Here is a 24,742-nt window from a genome sequence, read left to right on the forward strand (position 1 = left end):
TTGTCGCTCATTTTGAAATTCACAGCTCCATTGTGGCTCTTATGTTGATAAAGCATTTTCTCATGGTTATGTTTATTTCCATTTGTGGATCTATTGCTTCTCTCCTGCATGTTGTTCCATTTCTTAGCAGCCTCTTTTCACCATCTCTTTTAGCATGTCCAATCCTTTACATCAGTCTTTTGGAGGGTTTAATTCCTCAATTCTTCCTCTGATGGTATCAGACCTGTTTATGTTACCAGGCACAGCCAAAGAATTATAAGTTGTATGCCCTGTTCTGCTTCATGCACATGTTTATTAGGAAGCTGGGAATGTTGTGAGAAGTTGCAGTAGCCATTGCCTGATGCAGTGTGCAAAAATTACAGTGTAGTAATTCAAAAATGTGTTATCTCAAAAGAAGGTTGTTCTTAGGAACTTTTCCTTGATTCAAGCTACAGCAGGTGGTTTTAGCTAGTTAGAAAAAAACTTTTTAAACTTTCTTCTCTTAGCTAATTTTAGGTATTGTAGAAGCTTTACAAATCAAAAGGTGGTATTGCTAAACAACTGAACTAAATGCTGCACATGCCACTAGAGGTTTTATTTTAGCATCATCCAAAGTGTTTCCACTGAACAACGAAACGTTGCACTTTTCTCTTTAGTGGCATTTTATTTTAATGTTATGTAAAGCAGCATTCAAAAGGAACAGTGACCACTCCTAGTGCACAGTCTACATCCAAGGACATTTTTAGTTTTTCCAAGTGTTTATGAAAGAGCTTTGTAGCTTATGCGTAGGCATGAGAAAACAACCCATAGATAACAAAAGAGACTTCAAATTAAAAAAAACCAAAAAGTTGTAATTCCTTATAAGTGTTTCCAAGGCCACCATTGTTTATGTTTAATACCTTGGAAGGTATCTGGGAGGGTTTGCAGGCTCAGGTGTGGTGGTTAGTGCAGAGTGCCCCATGGGAGCAGCCTGGCACAGGATCTCTGAGCTCAGCCATGGGTGTCCTCAGGAGCTCGGGGTCCTGGCAGGGCTGCAGCTGCCTGGTCAGCACTGCCAGGCTGCCCTGGGCCCTGGCTGGTGCCAAAGGGACTCTGTAATGCTGGTCCACACGGGCCCAAGAGCAGAGTGGTTTATTAGTTTATTTTTGACATTCTTCTTAGGCATTCTGCACTAAACAGGCCAAAGTGTATGAAGAAAGGTTGAACGGGTAGTTTTCTCAGAGTGCAAATAAAACTGGAACAATTTTTAATTTAAAAAGGGTTTTCTTTTTTAATTGGACCTGACCTATGAAAGGTAATGAGCAGCATCTGAACTCCAGTGAGAAATTCTGCTGTCATGGCCACCTCTTCCCTATCCAGGAGCCATGACATAAGGAAAAAAATCTGTGCTCTGGGGGTAGTACAGCACTGGGGGAGGTTACCCAGAGGCTGTGGAGGGTCCATCCCTGCATTCCTTCATGATTGGAATGACCCCTGTGTTGAGCTCAGGGCTGGGACTCCCTCAGTCTCCTCCTGCCTCAGTTGTTGTCCTCTCCTGTGTTTGCAACCCCACAGAATGTCTGTGCTTCCTTTTCCAGCAGGGAATTGCTCAGAAACAGCAACACTGATGAACTCCCAGCCAGCATCTTCCCATGAATGAATGTCCAGGTCCCTCTGAGTGGAGATACAGGTGGTTTGGGGAATAACTGGGACAGAATGAGCTGAAAGCCCTTGTTAAAGGTCGCCATGCAGGCACTTGCAGGGCTGGTGACAGCCAACAAATCTGCAGCTCCCTTTATCCATGACACACTCCCATGGGGTTGCAGAGGGGCATGGGCTGGCTGCAACTGTCCCTGAGCCACGTGGCATTGTGCTGGAGACCCAAAAGGAGAGCAGCTCCTGAAGGATGATCCTGTGGCTCCTCAGCAGGCCTGATTGGTTTGGGGACAGCATCAGGCTGCCACAGGCTGACTGGCTCCTCTTCTGGGCTGGCTACTCTGTTCTGGTAACTGAGCCCACTGCGCCATCCTTGGTTCTGTGTCCTGGACTGCCTGATGCCATTAGGGGGGAAATGGATTTTTGTGTTCTTATGATACAGAGGTTATTAGATATTTTGAAATTATATTTTACATAAAGATATCTGAGAAAACATGGAAACCCCAGTACTAAAGCTCTCCTGTCTGTCAGAGAAAGCACAGGAGCCAGTTCTGGTCTCTGAACCAGTCATCTGAAAAGCCTAAACTGCATAAAAACCCCTCAAACTGAAGTTCACTGTGCAGTAATAAAACTAGATGAGCTGTAGCACCTTATCACGGTATTCTTAGTGCTTCTAGATATTTCAGGAGAGTGCACAGGAGCTACCCTGGGACTGTTCCCAAACCCATTTTGTGCTCACAGCCAGTGTACCTGTGTACCAGTGAGTTATGTTTGTGTGTGGTGCTTCTTAGGAGCTGGTTCCACCCTTTGTGTAAGTTATGGGTGTTATTAGCAACAGAAATTGATCCCCTGAAAGCAGCAGAACATGAATAGATCACTTCTGAAGACTCATTACCAGGATAAGCGAATGCAATGTATTATGTTTTGTAATGGATTCTCTTATTTAATTTTTAACTACCGCATAGTTGATCAATCAAAAAGCACTAGCACTGTCCATTTTCCTCTTGTGTAAAATTTAATTTAATATTTGTGAAGAATTTTTAAGAAATAACATCGGGATTTGCAGTAAATGTTAAAGACATTGCAGAGAAAAACCTCAGAGACTTTCTAGTTAGTGAACTGGTCTTGAGTTTCCCCTCTTTGTGTTGTAAAACACAGGACTAAACCAATTTGGTGTTTAATCTCTAGAACAGGCTCTGAACCTCACCTGTCTGTTTTTGTGTCAGTGCTTACTTGACTATGACTACAGATGGGAAAATTGAATAGTAATAAGTCTCTTGCCTCTATTCAATATGTGATTTCTCAATGGTTTAAGCTATTTCCATATATACATTTGCCCAGAACTAGTGTTTAAAATTACTTTTTACTTATCTTCGTGCCTCTAGACTTTGAAGTAATACTTCAATGGCAGCTGAACTGAGACATTTTAACAGGGTCTGAACAGACCTCTCAGTATTCTGTGCCATGCTAAAGAACTCCTTTGCTCTTGGAAGTTTTATCATGTAGGAGGTCTTTAAAGGCACAAGTTGAGGCTGAGGCAGGAATAAATCCTGGCTTGTGCTGATGATGTCATTGCAGTGGTCAATAAAATACATGGAAGCAAACTCTTCTCATGTTACTGAGATCAGCTAACCAAATCAGGATACACGAGCAATTAACTCTTTAATTAAGATGAATGGATGACATTAGCCCTCCTTAAACCCTGCTCGTCAGCATTTACAAATAGAGAAAGACTGATGTCTCCTTCCCCAGAAATCCAGCTTTTATTCTTCACTCTCTGACAGCATCTCATTCTTTCCACTTTGTAAACAAATTCACTGATGAACACTGCCAACCACAGAGATTTAAACAGCCCTGCTCAATCAGGGCTATTGCTCACAGGTGATGTATACGGATTTAATCTATTTTCTTGGCAACTTGCATTGAATCTATGTTTCTAATTAAGAAAATATAAAGGGCTTCCGATGCCCAAATATATAGGATCATATGAATTCAATGAGCATGACGTGTTAGAGGCCACATAATTAAGTACTATGAAAATTCTTGCCTTTGAAATGTTCTGAAATATTATTTCTGACAAAGGTGTATGTGTAAACTGAAGGAATAAAGTCTCAGATTTCTGTCCTTGAAAATCAGAATAATCTGTCTGGAAGGAGATAGATTACCCCTCCCTACTTTTAATGCATATATTGCAGTATGTTTTCAGAATCATTCAAATTCCCAATGATTGAAATGTTACTGCCCTTTTGTTTTCCTAAAAAATTGTAGTTTTCCCACTAATAAAGTCATTTTCTTGCTACTTTGTATTTTAATGACATATGGCGGATATATAAATTCTGGAAAGTCTTTTTTCCTGCTGCCTGTATTCAGATAGGATACCCTCACATGTGAGACTCAGATTGGAAATCAGCATAACTGTTGAAAATAGGAATTTATTAGTATTTGCACTAAAATCCTACATGGGTATAATGTTTTCAGGAACAACTTTTATCTGTAGCAATGTTAGTGTTGGTAGTTTTTGTGAAGCAGAATTTTGTGAGACAATATTAGGATATTGCTTTTTAGTTCTGTAACAAGTTCTTTGTTCAGTGTCAGAAATGCAGAGCATGTATTTAAACCCAGCTTCTCTAAAAAACAGAAAGTCTGTGTGACATTTCCTCCCACAGTTGCATTGTCAACTGAGAAAAAAAACAAGTGCTTGTTTCAGGTGCAGCAGTGTGGGGTGCAGCAAAAACCAGAAACGTTCTTCTTTAAACATAGATTTTTGCATTGTTGTTAGTTTAACAACATTTAAGAATAATTTTGTTTTCAGCTTCCACATACACTTACCCACACATTTAAAAAAACATACTAAAATTTATTGTAATGCATTTCTCTGTCCTGGCCTAATGGATCTTTAGCCTTCTGCTGGTGTCAGGTGCATGGAATTATTCAGATAATTTTCTGTGATGTTCTGTTAGTCACAAGCCCCATCCCGTGGGTAATTCTTATGAGATGCTTTGCCAAGAATGTTTTAGGGGTTTTTCAGTTAAAAAATGTAGTTTGAGAAGGTGGAGAGAAACATATAGGAATGCAGAGGGAGGTAGAAGGGTCAAGAGTAAATTCTGATTACACAGCACGTGGCTGTATCAGAATGCAGAGAAGTTGGTGGCAGTCACTGTCTTGGTGGCTTTATAGCAGAGGTGTTGCAGAGGAACTTCCTATTCCTGGTCCAGATGCATCCAGAACTGGCCTTAACTTGGCTTAATCCAGCAAAGGAGAATGAAATTCTGCCCCGATTTAAACAGCAGAAACAGAAAGGCACAGTAGAGCAGAATATTCTTGATGCCCTTTTCTAGGTCCAAAACCAATGGAGCCCTTTACGAAATGGATTTTTGATCTCCTGACACAGCTGCCTGTAGAGGCTCTGTGGGACGTGGGGGAAGGATGAGCCCGGAGGAGCAATGGTGTCATTTGCATTGTGTAAACAGAAATTCCCATCCTTTTTGGGGTTATGGTTTGCCCAGCAGTCTCCCTTGCAGTGCAACCACTAACCTGCATGGGCAAGTTCTGGCTCCAGTGTTTTTCCTGCTGTGTGGCTGCTGCCATGCAAGACTGGAACGTGGGGACACAATCCCTGCAAGCTATTTTTGTCATGCTGTCCACATGGCACAGGGCCTGGGAGGACCTGTGATATATTTATGACATTGTGCCTGCAATACCCCGAGCCTGAGGCAGTCACCAGCAGAGCTGTCTGCAGCAGGACTCTCTCATCCACCATCAAAACACCCTCACAGAGCAGCTTGTAGCTCTTCCCTGAAAATAGAAGGTGCAAAACTTCCCTGCTCAGGGATACCAACCCAGAGAAATGTGGTTGGAGTGGTGGGGGGATCAGCGGAGGAGGTGGATGCTGACAGGGAAATAGCCATCTGCGTTTCAAGCAGATTTTTTGGATTCCTGACAGAAAATGGAATAATGCAGCTATTTGAACTGCCCCATGATTGTCTTACCCACAAGTCCAGTCAAGTGAGATTTTCTTTCAAAAAGCTCCAGATGATAAAAAACCTACACGCACAGAGAGAGAATTATGAACGGCACAAGCCCAAACTACACAGATTTTATAAGTGAACTCTCGCAGTTATTAAAATGTTTTGGCTTTGTAACAGGATACAAATCTGCAGTTTTGCCAAAACCTGGATGTGAGGCCTGTGTGGAGGTGACAGTGTCAGTGCTGGAGCAGGGGGAGCAGTTTGGCACAGGGGCTGCTGACGTGGGCAGAGCTGCCACACACGTCTGTCTGTCTGTCTGTCTGCTCTGGGGGTGTGCTGGGGACAGTCATGCACACTCCTGTGGCTCCTTTTGCTGGGCTGTTGGAATCCACACTGATGGCTTTTCTAGCAAACTTTTTTTAAGTGAGGAATGGAAACAATGTTTTATAGTATTAGTGGCTTTTCAGTGTGTTGGTATGATGACTTCTCATCATTTTAATGCTTGTTTATCATTAGACTTTCCACTAAATTCCCATGTTTGGATTACAATTTTCATCATGTTGGGTTTAGAAGGGTCTAGAGGATTGCACTGGGATGTGAGGATGCTTTTAACCTCCAAGTCAGCCTTCTCTGGGGTTATCCCTGCAGGTCAGTGCCTGTCCAGTGCTGCTGAGTTGGCAGGTTACCCACGTGCCATGGCTGTGGTTATCTGTGGTCACTATTGGCTTTAGCACTGATAGCTCAGATTGAAATACCAGCCAGGACACCAAGCACAGGCTGGGGCAGAGCACAGGATGGTTCCCTACCAGGCAGCTCTGCTGGCACGGGCTGGAGGCTGCTGCCACCCCTGGGTGCTCCCTGCCACCTCTGGGTGCTCCACTGCTGCTGCCCACCTGCAGCACCAACATGGATTTGGGCAAAATAATTCTCTGTGGTTATGACTTTGCTGTGAATATAAGCATTGGTCACTGCTTCTAGCAATGTCCACATCTTCAAGATGAGTTTGAAGTATTTGGCCTCCAAATCCACATGGTCACATCCCCAGAGTGATGCTCATTTCTAGAGGCCAGGCACACTTCTAGAGTGAAGTTCTAAAGGAGAATTTAGTTCTTTGCCGTCTCAATCTGAAGTCATTCTGCACCTTGAAATATTAATAGAAAAAACATTGGAAATTTCACATGGAATCCTTCTATAACAGAAAATCATTGATGACAATTAAAGATGGGCATGGGACTGTAAAAGCCTAAGCAGCTCAGAAGTAAACCTGTTCAGAAATTAATAAAACTTATGCATCAGTTTCCTAAAGAGTTTTGGCAATTCTATTGCAGTTTAAGTCATGAGTTTAAATTATTGTTATATACACCTAAGCTTATGTTTCCCTATAGAGATGTAGAAACAAAAATATTTTCAAATTCATATGTTTATATATGTGGTTATAGGGGAAAAGAAACTGAACTGTTCAAATTTTGCATCTAGCTGGTTGGGAAATCAGTGCTTATGAAAAGTCAGCACTCACCACTTATATATTTGTAAAAAGGTAAAGTGGTATTGTTTAAAAATGTAAGAGCACATTAAGATGGAAGTCATAAAATAAATAAAATGTCCATAGTGGAAATGGAGAATAATCAGAAAGAAAGTTGATTATTTCATTGTACAACTGACAATTCAGTGACGTTTCTGTTTTAATATTATGTGCAAGCCAAACTGCCAGGTTTTATTTATCATCTGCTATAACTCTAGCTCTGGTCCAGGGTACTGGAAAAACCTCTCTTGTAGAGTTTTACCTCTTTAACCTCAAATGAAAACTGGCATTCCATCTGGATAGTGTCCAATGTGTCACATTTTGGTAGTCATCAACCAAGCTCGCCTTATAAATCAAGAGCACTGATTAAATAATCAAGATTTTTGAAATGCCTTGAGGGAGCTGAACGTTTTTTGCATCAGTGATTAGTATTCAGTGGCAATACTGAAATCTATTTGAGCAGCAGCTATAAAACTGCATTTTGCATACTAGGCATAATCAGAGAGATTATATTCAGAAAGTGTGCTTCCCCTAAGACAGCAGAAGGTTATGACTTTTGCCACGGCTCCATTGTTAGTTTAAGTGAGCTTTGTCCTTGCTGTTGTTCAGCCCTTCATTCACCAGAATAAAATCTTTTCTGCAGCTGTGTACTGGGAAAATGAAAACTTTAGGTAATAACTTTCATAGGGCAGCTGGTTAAAGAAAAGTGTAGCCCCTGAATAGAAAGCAATTTTAATTAAAGATCTTTTTAGTTATTAAAGCTTAGTTTATATTGTGTCATTTCTTTTGTTGTTGCAAGTTAGCATTTTGTCATTTAAATCATTTCCCCAAATCACATATTACTGGCAACAAGAGGGGCTGCAGTTTACAAAAGAGACAATAGTTATTGGCTGCAGGAGAGACCGGCTAAGAAATAAGTTATTGTTCATATCAAAAAATAGAATCTAAGCGTTGCATTCAGTAATGAACTTGTAAAAAGTACAGCAATATAAATCAAAAATGCTTTCTGGAAAACCCATGCTCAAGCTGTGCAGAACTTTGCAGGGTGTGTCAGATGTTTCTGCATCTCTCCTCCTTTCTAAAGGGGGATTCTGCCCCTCTGGGACCTGAGTGAGAGAGCAAACTGCCCCAAAAGCAGCAATAGGTGCTGAGCTGCCTCAGGGGATTCAGGGCTGCTCTGCACACATGGAACCTTCCTGGGCAAAGCTGAGCATGCAGTACCTCCTTTCTGATCTTCCCAGCTCCCAGACAGACAGGTTTTAGCCAGGTCAAAGTGTCCCTTGTTACCCTTATGATGGGCTGCAGAGTCCCTTGGACAGGGCTGTATTTTCCCAGGCATGTTAGGATAGCATGCCATGGTGTTAAAAAATTATATTTAAATTATCCTTACCTCAAAAATTTAAAAAGGAAAAAAATACCCCCAAAACCTTGCAAATGTCAAATGAATGGTTATGCCTTGACATACAAGGATCCTTGCCATACAAGGATCCGTATATCTCATGTAACCTCACAGTGTGCTGTGTAATAATAATTAACACAGTCTGCATAAGTGGGCTTAATGCATGCTCATCACTGGCCTGGAGGTGATTAGAGGTGATGGTGTGCAATGATTTGGAAGGGAGAATGGAATTATGATTTGGGGCTGATCTGTCTCCCTTTCTAGCCCTGCCTTTGATGGGTGCTCTGACAGCCCCATATCAATTTGGAGCCCACTGGAAGGCAATGGTATCAGTTCCAGTGCCCATCCTGCCTACAAATCTCCAAACCTGAAAACAGGGGGGGTTTGGTGTCACTGCCTCAGTTGGCCTTAGAAACATAAATACTTTTCCTGCAGGTATTGCTTGTACCTTTAATTTATCATGACTACAAGAATACCTTCATCTGCTAAAACCAGAGCTTTCTCCCAGGACATGCAGAGCCTGAGTTCATGGTGTTTTCACTCAAGTTACTCTCACACTCCAGCTAAGGTTCTGCCATGTTCAGAAGGGGATTCAAGCCCTGTTCCACAGGTGGGGAAGGGCACCAGAAATATCATAGGCTGTAGCACAGGGAATCTTTCAGCCCTCACAGCTCTGCACTGGGTCTGTGCTTTGTGTTAAAGGTTCCTGGATAAAAATGGTAGTAGTAGGTAAGGAGAGGGATGTATGTGGTGAGAGAAGTGGGATGAGCCTGGCATGGCCCCAGAGTCAGGCACATGGATGGGTTTCCTGAGAGCCATCCCAGCAGGCTGGGAGCTGCCTGTGCCCAGGGCTGCCACCTCCCCTGCGAGCAGGGGCTGCCTTGGGCCAAAGCCACACTGAGGACAAAGTTAAACATGCTCACACCCCAACCTGGCCCAAGGATAACCTCTGCCCTCCTATCTGGTGGAATCCTCACAAACCAGGTGGAAGTGCTTCCCTGAATCCAGCCTTCAGGCATCATGGCACACGCTGCTCCAGGTGGGACACTCAAAGCATGTGAAGTATCATCAGATTCTACAATGAAAGGAAGTGCTGAAAGGTGTTGTTGGTACATTGTTTTGACAAACACATGAAAACATTGTTATAGACACACACAAGATGCAGGAAAAGCTTAGGATAAAAGTGTGGATTCTAATAACCCTCCTTTCTCCTTGTCCTGTGATAGGGGTGGTATTGCCAAATAATCTCCATTGTGGTCAAAATCATACAGTCATTAAGATGTAGTACTCAAGCAGAAGCTGATCTTATGTGAGGAAAAAAAAAAAGATTAGGATCTAAATGTAGATATTGTGCAATTTAAAACACACGTCGTATTTTGATAGTGCACACTCGTAGCTAATTCCACTGGCATGTAATATGTTAGAGTATGTGGAATGTGATCTCTGCATGTTCCTATTGAATGCTTCCTCATTTCATACAGTAAATTGGAGATTACAGATATTTTACTCTCTCACAGGATTGTTTTGGAGTTTGATGAATATATGTCCTTCAAATGCTCTATTTGTTTGTTATCTGATGTTGATGCAGACTTTGCTTGTCTTACTTTTTAAGACAGGAACATTTTTACCCTCTCCATTCCACCCTGATTTAAAAAGAAATAGCATAGTGAGAAGTTCAGCTACTTACTTTTAAAGTTCATTATTATTCAGTGCTGTTAACTTTCAAGCTACTGCAGTTACCAATTTGCTGTTAATCAGTACATGATCTTCTTGTGTGGCTAAATCCTCCTTGTCTTTATTTTCCTAAAATTAATACCATACAATAATTTGTCATTGACCCTTGTTTCATCCCTTTCCTTTACTTGATTTCATCCTCTTGGCATCAAGCATTATGGACCATTAGCTTTTGAGGTATTCATATTTTTTATATATATTTTTTGGGTCAAGGTTTACAGGCTTGTCATTTAACTATTCTGCAATGCCACTTTTCTACACAGTGGTTCCTTTCAGTTGCTGTTCATTCAGTAGATCTTCTCTCTCCCTTACAGGCTTGCTGCTTTGCCTGTACAACACTTTGGAAGTGTTTTTCTCTGGTTTTATGGCTGCTTGAAAAGCAGCTGCTTTCCCATGGGCTTCCAATTCAAGCCTCCTATTTCACCTGAAATATATATGTACTTATCATTGGCTTTATTTGGGTGTCTTTTATTAAAGACTTAGTGATTTTTTTTTTTGTGCTTTGCCCTAAACTGTTGTATTTTCATTCTTCAGCTTTAATTGAGTTACATCTTGGCATATGTAAGAGGTAAAGTACATGGACAGAGAGGATTCTTAACAGAAGGATGGAAAGACAGTTTTGTGGTTTGGTAGAAAAATCAGCTTTGGAGATTTAAGGGCTCATGTGCTGGGTACAAAGTATTACTAGCTGATCTCAGGAAAATTCTCTGCTGGGGTTTGTGAATGTTTTGGTGGGAATGAGCAGGGAATACTGAGCAGAGCCCATTGATCTGGGTATTTAAATTTGTGTGCCTCTTAGCTTAATACAGAACATTAAATTACTCTGCTGAACAATTAGGCATTTGTAAAGGAAAATAGACACTTATTAATGGGTGGTTTGCCATGTTTCATCCTCTCCACCACAGACATGCTTACTATTCTATTGTTTAACATGCAAAAGTTCTCTGCATTCATTTACTCAGTTATGCACCTGAAATCTCATTCCCTTTGTGTCTGTATGTACAAACATTTGACTCCAATTTCTCAAATGTTTTTAAGCTATAAATTCTCATAATTCAGTAGCAGTATTAGTTACTGTATTATTGTGAGTAAGTGTTATCCTTGTGGTCTCTGCAGCACTGTGTCCTGTTCTGGGCTCCCCAGTAGAAAAGAGATCTGGAGGTGCTGGAGAGAGGGCAGCAAAGGGCCAGGAAGATGTTGGAGGGGCTGAACCATCTCTGGCCTGTCCAAGGGAATGCTTGGAGGTCCTAGGAACGTGTGTGAGCTCCACAAGTGAGGCTGTGAGGAAGATGGAGCCAGGCTTCCCTCAGTGCTGCTCCAGTGGCAGGCCATGGCAATGGGCACAAAGTGCAGCACAGGGGGCTCTGTGGAGGTCACTGTGAGGGTCCCTGGGCACTGCAGCAGGGTCCCTGCAGTATTGGAATATTACCAATACAGCTGGATGGGATGTGCCTTGGCTTGTCTGGCCCTTGCTGGTTGACCAAAAGGTGGCAACTGTGGTGTTTCACCTCAGAGACACCCTTGGCTGGCTGGATGTGTGGTGTTTTACCTCAGAGACACTTTTGGCTGGCTGGGTGTGTGATGTTTCACCCCAGAGACACATTTGGCTGGCTGGATGTTGCAGATGGGTGCTTGGAGACAAGTCCAGGCCTGCAGGAGCTCTGGTGGCTGCAGGAGGGAGCTTTTCCCCCATAACAGGGTCTGCTTCTCAGGTTTCCCTCTGCTGGAGAAGCTTTAAGGCGATGGTGAAGGAAAGGAGTTGGTTCTGATGGAGGGTTTGGATCCAGAGCTTTATTCTGGCCCTCAGGGCTCTGAATGCAGTGCCAGCTCCAACAGAACTCCCTGAGCCCGTGGTTGCTGCTCCTTTTAACCTCAGGGAGAGGGGCCAGGAAGGGGTAGGGAGCCACCAAGCAGATACAGGAGGGGAGGGACAAGGGACAAAGGACACCTGGATGGCCCAGTGTCCCCTCAGGCATGGGGCATCTTTTGTATTCTGCCAATCACTCAATGCCCTTCTGGAATGCCAGGACTGACAGACAGTGCTGGGCAGGGGTCAGAGAGGGGAAAGGAAGGATGACTGACACACCTGGCAGGGAATTATCAGGGAGGAACCTGGGGTATCTGAGGCAAACCACGACATCACACCACAACACTGCAGGGCCTGGGGACATTCAGAAGCTTCTGGATGTGTTCCTGGGCAGCAGGTCTGAGGTGGCCTTGCTTGAGCAGGGACAAGATGATGTCCAGAGGTTCCTGCCAACCCCAGCCAGTCTCTGATTCTGTGTGGCAATGATCGATCTGACCAGACATGGGCAAATGTAGTGAGAAGAGCTGATGCCACCTTTCTGCTGACATGCATGGCTGTGTTGGGTACCTGTGACTCCCAGTAAAATATGGCCACACTGCAGCAGTTAATTTGATAAAACACCAGTGGCTAAAATAGCATTTCTAAAATGAACTTAAGAGATGTGATGCATTGTAGCTAAGAGCATGCAGAAGTCTTTCAGTGGTATCTAAAAGTTTCTTGTTACTCAAAATCCCTTTTCTCCCCTGATACCAGGGAAGCAGGGAGGCACTAAAAACAGGATTTGAAGGAGTTGAAAAGGAAAACTGCAACAATAAGTGGTCTGAGTCTTTTAAGTGTTCTATCTATTGGTAAAGAATTATCTTGTAAAGAATTATCTCGGAAACAATATATTCAGTAAATAACATAAGTAACGGAATTATACAAGGATCAAGCACTGATTCATCAAGGGTTCAAGTCCATGCCCACTGAATGCAATAGCCAGACTCTCATGGGCTTTAGATCAAACATCAAATAAAACAGTTTGATTAGTGCTGTTTGACCAGTATAACTGCAAGTCTGTGTGAACTTAGCCTTATGCTGTGTTTCCAGCATATTTCAAATGATTCTAACATAATGCTGACATGCTGTAGAACTTCAGACTAATGGACTCAGTGTATGTCAGTTTTAATTAAAGAAAATTTATTTTAAACATAGGTGGATGTTTGTATCTCCCTTCCAATTCACATGATACAAATCTTGATCACCTTGCAAACTCATGTTGTCCATGCTAGCCTGACTGGGTAAGTTGTAAATGGCATGTAATGGGATGTGTATTGTCACAAATGCAGCTGCTCAGGGCAGGTACAATTCCCAGCCCTGGCAGAATGAGGAGAAAATTCTGCAGGTTGTGCCCAGACAGCAGCACTGACCACACATCTGCAGCTCACAGCTGTGGGAGGGAAAACAACCCCAACCACTGATGAAGTTTATAGAAGGATTGAAAGGACAGAAGCCTGAACTCCCTGTGTGCTCTGGCAGCACTGAAGGAGGGGTGGAAGGTTTCTGTCTCTGAGAATTGTCCCAGCAGTGAAATCCTGCAGTGACAAACCAGGGCATTTTGTGCTTTTCTGCTCACTTAGCTGTGTTGTTTCTCCGTGTAGAGAGGAGAGATAGCTCACCTCCCTCCCAGAACCACTGCACTCCAGCTGGCAAACACTGCCAGAGCTGAACAATCCTGACAAGTATTTATAATCAGCTATTGCAGCTGTTCCAGCTCATTCTTTGCTTTTGTAGATCAGATTTTGCATTTAGTATTTTCTTTTATGATTTCATCTGTTATAGGAGCTAGATTATTCACAGATTCACTCCAAATAGTAACAACAAATTATACTACCATTAACAGAATTGTATTGTGTTTCTACTAGTAATGAAATATTTTTCCACAATTTAGACTACATGAAGTGGAATAAACAGAAATTCTGCTATTCCTTGGTGGCCCTGCTTCTTCTCTATAGGAGGCAGTGAGTCTTTCATTTCAGCTTGCTATCCTCAAAGTTCATGCTATTTGGAGGCAAAGCTGTGGATGATAAACTACAAAGCTGACAGGAAAACATGCAAGGTTGATATATAAAACAAGCCACACTGCTCGTGCTTTGGCTGTCATCACTGCTTTCAGGCAAATGAATAATACTGCTTCAGTCCAAGGCTCCTTAAGAGTTTCTTCAGTTTCCATGGGGGATATTACTATTCCTCCTGTCTAAATTTGGAACCTAAGAGCTCAGTTTTCTAAAACAAATTCAGAAAATAACTCTTTTTTTTCCCCCCAACCAAATTCATAGAAGAAAATAAGCTTGTATAACTTGTTCCCAAATTGAACAAAGCTAACAGAAATTGATGGTCCCTTTCATGAACTGTGAAAAATGCTGTGGATATTTCTCTGGTTTAACAACTGAGTGAAAACATTCTCTGTTCACCACTTTCTCTGCAAATTTTGCTGCAAGCACCAACAGCTTTACACCAAGAAGACCCAAAGGAATTTTCCATCAAAGCAAAACTGTGCATCACATGAGCAGGTGAAAATGTGATGGAGAAAGGTGTGATGTCTCTGTAAATTTAACCCATGCCAGCCTCCATCTAATGTGCAGTATTTTGTTTTATTTTCAAATTCCTGTGGATTTAGCAATTGAACATTATTCTTGTGGGAAAGTATTGTTTGGCATTCATGTACATAATGATATGCTAATATATCCTTAAGAAAAAATAATCAGAATTCATCTTGTCTGTTAACATGCTTCGAATTGTGCATGTAATAGAAATGGATATTTAAAACATCTTTATTTCATTATCTCATTTATTATATTGTAGGTTGGCAACTAATTAGTATAGATATTTGAAGTTATAGATCGAGGAAACTAAATTAGTGCTCTATGATATAATTAATCATGGAAAACTTTTGTTCAGCGGCTAATCTATCAGCTACTTTGCTTCTTGTTGATACTCATAACTTTGATTAAGATTTTCAGTACTTTATTTAACATCATAGCTTGTTAATATGAAATTCAGTGATTATCTACTGTCTCTGAATAACATTCCTGGAAAAACTTGCAATGAAAACCCTCCTGGTGCTAGACTTCAACAAGAAATAGCCTATAGAGAGCACCAAGGGCCACTCTGCCAGCAGTCCCTTAGCAAAGGATGCCTCAGGGTATCAGAAATGCTTTTCATTTCTGCCCTCCCCTCTGGTTATCCTCATGTGCTTTCACATGTTCCAGCCATGAGGTGTTACAGCACAGCTGAACGTGCTGGAAGAAAGCAGCAATCCAAACCAGGACCAAGATTCTTGCTTTGGAAACCAGAGGGCAGGGCTGGGGGTTTGTGAGCATCCCTGGAGTGCTCCCTGGTGCCTGGGAGAGCAGGACAGGGGCTGTGCAGGCGCTGGGTTCTATGGGGATGAGACATTTCTTGCTTTTCTCCTGGAATTGCCATGCTGTTCCTGTCCTTTCATCTACCTACTGAGAGGCAGAAATACATGGTAAGATGTCAGAATTCAAAATTAATTATCCCTTCATAAAGTTCAGAAGAATTGTCCTGAACTTCTCTGATAGAGTGAGTACATCAGTGGGCAAGGGAAGGGCTACAGATGATATTTATGTGGACTCCTCTAAAACCTCTGGCACACTCCTCAACTTCTTAAACAAATGCTTGCTAGTGTAACCAAAGCTACTATTTCAGAAACTTAATTACCCTGCCTATTTTCATTGCTAGTATAATTGTAAAGACTTATTAAACTGTGAAACTAAACCTTTAAGTGCCTAATCTGAACACCTTTTACTCTGTAGGATTTTATCTAGTTAAATGGTTACCACTTGCAACTTTCAACATGTGAATAAAATATCTGAGCAGTGCTTTGGAAATGCCAAGTAAACAGAATGACAGGCTATTGACCAGTCACTGGGAAACACTGTTTATTTCATTTACTAAATGTTAGAATATTAAAGTGAGTTGTTTTTACTGTAACATGGTGCTATTTAGAATATGCCAAAAGAAAATAACTATTTTTAAAATTTTACTTTTTGTTGGGCTAACATATTGGTAAACTTCTAGAATCCCTAGTTGTTGGTTTCACTGAGTCTTGTGTGAGTCTTTTGGTGCATTTTTACACAAACATAACCTATCTTCATCTGTTAACTGTGTATTTATGTTTGATAGTTACTTACAATTCATGCCCCAATGGTCATTTATATAATTTTACTTATCCTGTCAGCCAGCTTTGACATTATCACATGACTCCAATTTATTTGCTTTGACTAATGAACAGTAAATAGGTGAAGACTAAGCAAAGCCAAAAAACCTTTTTAAGAATAACAGAATAAAAGCAGAAACTGACAGATTAGCAATATAATATGTATAACAAACCCTTTCTCTTAACCAAAATCCCCTTTATGGAATGTTTGAAAATCTTCTGGACAGATTGCCTGCTAAAGCAATATTTCTGGCTCAAATAATGATATTAATACAATTGAACATGGATATTTGTTAAAGGAGACCGTAAGTCTTTAGAAAGTAAAACTAGTTTTCCTGACTTTATTTTAGTAAGGGGCTATTAGGCTTTCTTGTGTATATATGAGGCTTTTTTTTCCTCCCCTATATCATTATACTGGGTTTACTTATTGAAAAAAAAAAGTGGCAAATGGCATACAAATAAATATTGTATCCTGGTGAACAGCTTCAGGTATCTTTCAGGACTTTATTTTGAAAATTGGATAAAGAGGAAAGTCTGTGAAAACACCCAAAATATTTGTAAGAGCAGAAGGATACACAAAGTAAAAATGTAAGATTTTCTCTTCTGTATATTCAGATGGATTTTTAGTTGCATTGTTATTATCAAAGATTAATATTTGATATTACAAGTTTGTATGACACAGATATCTTTAAACACTAGTTTTGTAATGTGCATATAAAATAAAATGCATGTATGTGGAACAGGAGGCTCTGAGAGGCTGCAATAGTTTAGAGTTAGGTCTCCAGGATATTTATACTGTAATTTACTCATTTTCATTTTTTCTTAATGTTGCTTGAAAGCAAAAAGCCAACTACATTGTTTTATGAAGTCCACAATAAATGTCCATTTTACAGAGTCAGAATCAGAAGTAGGTGAGCTCTGAACTCTGGTTTTACTTCATGACACTGCTTGATTTCCTTGTAAAAATTTATTTGCATGGAGATCATCAGTAAATCATCATGACTCAGCACATGAATGGACTTCTCCTTGTCAAAATTCCCAGTGCCATCAGCAGTGGCTCCTTGGAGGGAGCTGTGATGTGAATGGTAGCACACAGCACAGCACCAGTTGGAGGTCTCTGAAAAAACCCACAGAGTTTTGATGTTACAGCTCCTGGGACTTTTCTGTTCCAGCTCTTTCTTTGCTGCAGAGAAGCTGCACTGCTAATACCAATGGTGGAAAACAGGGAACAAAAATGCACTTTATGCTTTCCCATTAGGAAATGAATATGCCTGTTCTCCTCCTTAGGCCTTGATCTCACCGTGAAATTAAAAACATGCAAGTCATAATTCTACTTAAACACATTTTTACTGACATCATTGATGGCCAAATGCTGTCAGTAATCAGGCACAGGTATCATTACTGTGTATGGGCTCACAAATAAATCAGTGGAGGTACAGGAATTACAGACTTGCAGCAGGATCACCTGCTGAGGGCCAGAGGGGATCATTACACTGTGTAACCTGACCTTCTCTCCAGCATATCTGTCATTTCATCCATTTACTCTGTTCTGAGCCCAATAACTTCTGTTTGACTAACACAGCTCTTCTCTATTTGCCTTTATATTGAGTTTCTTGGCCAAAAATCCATTACCATTTTAGTCAGGTCTGCCATCACCCGAAAGAACTTTTGAGGATTTCTTGTACTCTATTAGAAAGCTGCCATTGGGAAGGTGGGACCAAGCTCCTTTCAGAGCAGTGATTATCCTGGAGTCTACAGCAGGCCATGATCAGCAGTGTTTGTGTCAGGATTTAGGATTCTTCTGAGTGAAATATGCATCAAAATCTATTACTGCCTCCCCCAGTTTCTTATTTGCAGGTTTCTTTTAGGAAGTATTAACCATTTTTGAAGAAACTGGTCACATTAGTAAAACCCCAATGGTTCTGCAGTTTTCAAAAGAAACATGAAATACTCAAAACACATTCTGTCACCATGCAGAGCCTTCCTCCCAATCTTTTTTTTAATCTTATGTAATTCATAACAACATCTGACAGGCTCCTGCTAGCTTCAGATGATTTGAGAAGGATTTTTAAACAGGAAAGGGAGATTTGGGCAGGCATAGATTTGGACTGTGTGGTTGCTGCCATCGAGGTGGACATTGCCAGCATTCTTCGGCTTCCCAGATGTATATTGGCTCATGAAATCACTCTTGTTTAAAACAGCCATCTCCTCCAGGCTGTTAGAGAATTGCATTCCCAGAATTTATTGTTTGTCTGTAGTGAACTCTTCTTTAATATGTATTTAGGAGAAATGTCTTTACATCACATATATCACATAATCTTTTTTTGGAATTTTAGGTTAAACAAAAATATTTTTGATTATCAGTATATACATTTAAACTATTTCAGTAAATTTGATTCCTGTAAAGCGTTCCTTAAGATATTCCTTATCTTCCCCATAAAAAACCCACAAAATAATAAAGCAAAGAGCAGCTATCCCTCTTATAGATCTCCTTGTAACTGAAGAGAGGAAGCTTTTATCTTGCTGGCTGGCTTAGAGCTGCTTTTTACTCCCTGTAAAGGTAATGAAGACTCAAAAATACAGCTGGATCTTTTAAATTAGGAGTCTCACTCTCTTCCTCACAGTACAGTTTGTGTTCCTGCAGACACTTGAGCCCACTGGTGTGAGCACCTGTGGGGAGCCTGTTTGTGGATGCAGTGGCAGAACCCAGCCCCAGTTGTGTGAAATACACTGAAAGCCCAAAATTAATCCCACAAACTGGCTTTTTTTTTTTTTTCTGAATTCTTTACACACTCACTCAAGAGTGGTACAATATTTTGAACAGCAATAAGGAAAACAATGGCACCTTCATGCACAGACTGGGGAAGGTTTTTATCTCCACAGATGAGCATGAGAGCTTTAAGCATCTTGGAAAATTAATTGGAGGGGAGCTAACAGTTTGTGCACACTGCTCATGCCTGCCATCACTTCTGAGAAGTTGTTTTGTTATTTATTTAAAGGTGATCATGCCTTTTTGGCAAACCCACTGCTTTCAGGTGTTTTTAATACATTCAGGGCACAAAGTATGTGAAGTACAGAGATGTTTATAATGAGCAGCAAAACTCACAGGTATTTTATTAGGCTGTGCAACTATTGCCTGATGATTACTTTTAATTGGTGAAATAACTAATTGCTGGTTTATTTCTTTAATAATTTAACCTACTAACTGCATGGCTTTTCATGAAACATCCCTTTTGGATGCAACTAAAGCCTTTCTCAGTGGTTTTGTTCACAAAATTTTAAATTGATTTCTGCTATTAGTTCAGAGAATCAGAGAATTATCACATAATTAGGGTGGGAGGAGACCTTTAAAGGTCATCTAAGGCCAACCCCTGCCCTGAGCAGGGACATTTTCAACTGTAGTAGACTGTATAGGTAATACACATCTCTAGCAGTGTACTTATGAGGCTTCAGTAACATGGTGCTGGTTTTTTGCAGCTTTTTGGGTGATTTTTTAGAATGAAATAATCTTTTTCAACCAGCTCCTAAACACCAATTCACATAGAAGCAATTGCATTATTATGACATCTGTTATATAACTTTTGTACTTATATATATATAACACTTGATAGACCTGAGAGCAATTGTCTCCAACAATCTGAGAAACAACTAATTGATTTAGTTGTTTTTTTTTAATTAAATGTATCGCTGTGAAATCAGACCTAATGAGTTACTTCTTCAAATTATTTTCCCTTCTCAGACTGTTAGAATATTTATGCAGAATTCTGTATATTTTCTTGCATCTAAATGAGACCATTCTTATTCATAACCTATTTAATATGAAAACCTATCCTCTGAAATTGATTCTAATATAAAAAGGTGTACACGTGCACTGATATCCTCTCTTTGAGCAAAGCAGAAATTACCTTATTAATCATATTCAATTGTTGTGGGCCTCCACTCTGAAAGAAGTTAGCCCACATAGAAAACTGGGCTTCACAGGAATAAATGCCCCTATGGAGATTTTCCTGGCAGGGAAAAGCCACAGCTGCCACACTCCAAAAAGATTTTGGTAGACCCAAGAAGAATGGATTCGTATATAGAAAAAAAACCAAACTGACCTGAAACCTTTAAAAAGAAAACAGACCAAAAACCACACACAAAGATCAACAACAACAACAAATCTTACTTGAAGGTATTGTTTTAGTCAAGCAAAGATTAATCTCTTTACCCAGTTAATCTGTACAAATGCAGTAGAAGTTCTATGGACAGAGACATTACAGAGTTCAGGAATTCCACCCCTAAAGCACTGGCATCTGGTTTTAGTCAAGTGTTGAATTTAATTTAAATTACTAATTTAATTTATGATTTAATTTAAATTATTTAATGAATTTATTTACTAGTCCTTTGAAAGTACCCTAGAATTTTCTTGTAGAAGTGCTCATTCTGAGGGAAGTAATGCATTAATTTGGAATCCATATGGACATTAGTCTGCTTGTATTCTCTTAGCAGAAGAGAAATATAAGAAATAGCCAAAAAACATGAGGCCATGTAATCAACTCTCCCTCTTCTTAAGAATATAATTAACAGAAAAGGACACCTGGATATTTTGTTAATATTTATTAACTCTAGCCACCCTGCAGCTCATTACTAAAGAAATGACTGAGGACAAATTTTGGGTTTAATGAATGGAAGAGGGATGCTTCAAACAACACAAATAAATTGGCTATCCCTTTTGTATTGTGGCTTATTAAAAATAGAAACAGGTTTGCTGGTTTGTCAGCACTCATCCCTCCTGACTGGCTCCTCCTAGCCTGGCCAAATCCAGCCCTTGGGTCAGTGATACGGATTCTTCCAAGTGAGGGGATTGCTCACTCGTGTGGAGCTGCTCTCAGCTATGCTGACCTGCTTCCAGCTTCATGTGATGTTTAAGCTGGAGACTAAAACATCTTATTGGATGGTAACACAGACAAAAATAATCATAGGAAAAATCCTATTATCAGATAAATATTTTTAGTAATGAGAGAGCAGGATGTAGTCATGCAAGATGCTTAATCTCAAGGCCAACAACTCTTCAAATCACAATGCAGTTGTAACATTTTCCATTTCCAAACAATGAGCAATCAAACATTAGCTAATTAAATGCTTTCAGTGGTGAAAGAAAATATAAAAATACATGAAATTATCAAATAAAAAAACCAAGTGACTAATTTGTCAGCCTCAGCATCACTTTACAAATAGCAGCAGCCAAGTTATCCCTACACTGCATATCAATCAATTTTATTTTTTACAGCTGATAAGATATTCTCTAATTAAATTATGTTTTAATTGCCTTTGACTTTCAGTGCAAGGAAAATGACAATATGCTTTCCATGAAAGTACTCCCCACTCATTTCTGTATGCTGTGACTGTCATTATGCAGTTAACAGTTGTTCCACAGAGGTATCAAGGCTCCACATTTCCTCCTGAAATAAATGTGATTTAGAAAGGGTTATTTTCTATATGCTAATATAATTCTTTTAATTGTTTGCAACACTGAGGTCTTCCCACTTATAGTCTATTGCCATTCTCAGAGTTTTTCAAGCAGCATCTCCAGAGCCATTTGATCCTGTGTGTGACTGCATTTACAATGAGAATGCCAGTCCTGGAAAACACAAACTCCTGGTTTCCACACTGAGTTCCTTACTAATTACCTTTCAAAACATTTGGTTTTTATAAGGCTACCATGAAGTGCATAGATCGAAATCATGCTGCTGCTTTATGATATGATAATTAAGTTAATTATAGCACAAAAATGTGTGTCAGTGAGAAGGTGCCAGAATTAGGGCAGGAGACCCAGCTCAGGCTCAGCACTGGGACACAGGGGATGCACTGGCAAACAGGGCAGGCCCAGGAGGTCAAGAAGAATGAGCACCCTTCTTTAAGTGTCTCTCCTGCATCTACAAAGCAAAAGGTGGGGGGAAGAAGTAGCACTGAGCACACAGGAGTGGTTTGGGTGAAGGCATTTTGGATGATTCAAACCAGACTTCATCTTAATTCAGCTGAGAAGGAAAGGAAGGTAAGCAAGCTGTAAACAAACCCTGCTGCAAGATATGAAAGCAAAACCAGAAAAACAGTAAAGAAGAGACAACTTCTTTCTCTGAGCTTTGAGATAAGCAGAAGGAAGGAAAATTTGAAGTGCAACCCTACTGCATTTAGTTTGGTCTCTAACCCAAAAATTAATTTCTACACCACTTACAAAGAAAACATCACCTCAGGGTTGTACATGAAGGCTTTGGTCACACTGTGACACAGTTACTCAACATTTCACATTTACCTGTTGCCATATGGACCTGATAGATGCTCCTTAAATGCTTGATTTACAAATAAAGTCAGAAGTTGTATTTTCCAGCCATTCCTCCAGTGAGCAGATAATGATATAGCCAGTGCTGGGGTATTTGATGTAAGTAGTGGACATTTCAGTCACTGCATGAGTCCTTAATCTCCCTAGGATCCAGGGGAAGAAAATTATTTGATATGAGAGCGTTTGATATTACAAGTTGTATTTAACATTTCAAGGCTCATTTGAATCAGCTCAGCTCACTGAGCTGCTAAAGCATACAGGACAGCACATCCTGTCCTGAGGAGAAACCTATAGATGTGTTTAGTAGCCTAAAGGTATATTACAAAAAAATGAGTTGCTGAAGATGAGGCCCAAAATTGCATTGGTGCTGCTCATTTCAGATGTGATCTGACAGCCAGGCCTGTGCATTACAGCACAGAAGGGTGGATGGATCAGCAGCAGAAAATAGTGCTGAGGTCTCTGTGGTGCACTGGGAACTTCTCAAGACAGAAATTCTGTTATGACCCACAAATACCTGTAGAGCACAAGTTAGTGAAATTTCATATTGATGAAAAAATACTGTATCATAACACAATATCCTGAGTTCTTTTCCCATGTTTTAATGCATGAGGATGCTAGAAAACTTGAGTTTTTAGTAGTGATGTGCAGGCAGTAGGATCTGCTTCCTGTGCCTTGGCAAAGGACTAATTGTCACCGACATCTTTTATGAAAAATCCTTTCCCTAAGATTTTTATTCTTGAGAAGCTGAGAGGCCTCAAGAACAAAATGTAAACAATGGTTATCTGCTGCTGTGGAATGCAACAGGTGCATCTGTGATTGGTCTCATGTGGTTGTTTCTAATTAATGGCCAATCACAGTCAGCTGGCTTGGATTCTCTGTCCAAGCCACAAGCCTTTGTTATCATTCTTTCTTTTTCTATTCTTAGCTAGCCTTCTGATGAAATCCTTTCTTGTATTCTTTTAGTATATAATATATATAATAAAATAATAAATCAGGCCTTCTGAAACATGGAGTCAGATCCTCGTCTCTTCCCTCATCCTCGGACCCCTGTGAACACGGTCACAACTAATGGCTGCTGCAAAACACTTCCTGTAAGCATTCTGCCAGGTTCCTGCCCTCAGCCAATAAATGAATAAGGATGTTTAGTTCTACCCATGTTAACACAGTGTTTAGTAACACTGTAAAATAGAAACAATAATTTCAGGGATTATGTATTTTGTGGTACATTGAGGATGGAATATTAACTTAATATGATATTAAGTTTTATGCCATTAGAAAAGTGTATATTTGTACTTCCCAAAGAGCTTGGCTTCTGAGCACAGCACTGAGGCTTTCTGGGTGCTTTCTGCAGGTCTCTACCAAAGTGTGTGCTGATAAAGGAGGGACAGTCCTGAGGCTTCTCTTGGCTGGCCCATTCTCAGTGACCCAGGGGACAGATTTTGCCAGGGGGTCGTTTCTGTTCACAGGCCCAAAGGGTTAAACTCGCAATTATTTTCTAAGAGCAGACAGCTTTGGACAAGACATTTATTTCTGCTGGTGGTGTGAAGTGACGGCAAAGAAAAGATAGAATACCATGTGCACATTTTCTTCTCATGGTGTTTCTTTGAGAGACAACATGAGTCAATGGTCTAAGAACCAAAATTTTGCAAAATTCAGGGAGATAAAAAGATATTTTTACAGGAAGTCAGACTGCCTGATGTATCAGCTTGTATTTGTAGAACGAATAATTCTACACAAGAGTGTAGAAGCACAAAAGGATATGATGATACATCACCCAGTTTCTGTAGGAGTTCTGCTCTAAGTTCTGAGAAGTCAGTAAAATTTTCTGTGTTAATTCCAATCAATTGTGGGTCATGTCCTAGATTTATAATAATTACATTTAAAGTGTTGTGATTAAAAACAAGCCTTAGCTTTTATAAATGCAGTAGGAATTAACAACTCCTTACAAGATCTTTCACAAATGCAGTCAATGTGCATGGGTTTAATTTTTTTAATATGTGGTTTTTTTCTTTTTTAGGCAATAATCAGAATCCAGAGGAAACGGTTGCAATCTACAGGAAGCTGGTAGGTCAAATTTTAAAATTATATAAATGCCAGTACAATTAGAGAGAAAAAATGTAAGCAGTAAGGTAATGAAACTTGCATTTACTGGAT

At 40.2% G+C, this 24,742-nt stretch overlaps 1 protein-coding gene across 16 annotated transcripts in view; it reads left to right on the forward strand.

Moving 5' to 3' along the window:
• Positions 1-24,742, forward strand: part of TENM2 (teneurin transmembrane protein 2) — a 1,510,370-nt gene that overhangs the window by 861,386 nt on the left and 624,242 nt on the right. For all 16 annotated transcript variants that reach the window (XM_074551980.1, XM_074551988.1, XM_074551987.1 and 13 more), the window contains one exon: positions 24,606-24,652. The gene's annotated coding sequence lies outside the window, so the exon portion shown is untranslated. The remainder of the gene's footprint in view (positions 1-24,605; positions 24,653-24,742) is intronic.

This window comes from Zonotrichia albicollis, chromosome 15 (assembly GCF_047830755.1).
Source record: "Zonotrichia albicollis isolate bZonAlb1 chromosome 15, bZonAlb1.hap1, whole genome shotgun sequence".
Lineage (NCBI taxonomy): Eukaryota > Metazoa > Chordata > Aves > Passeriformes > Passerellidae > Zonotrichia > Zonotrichia albicollis.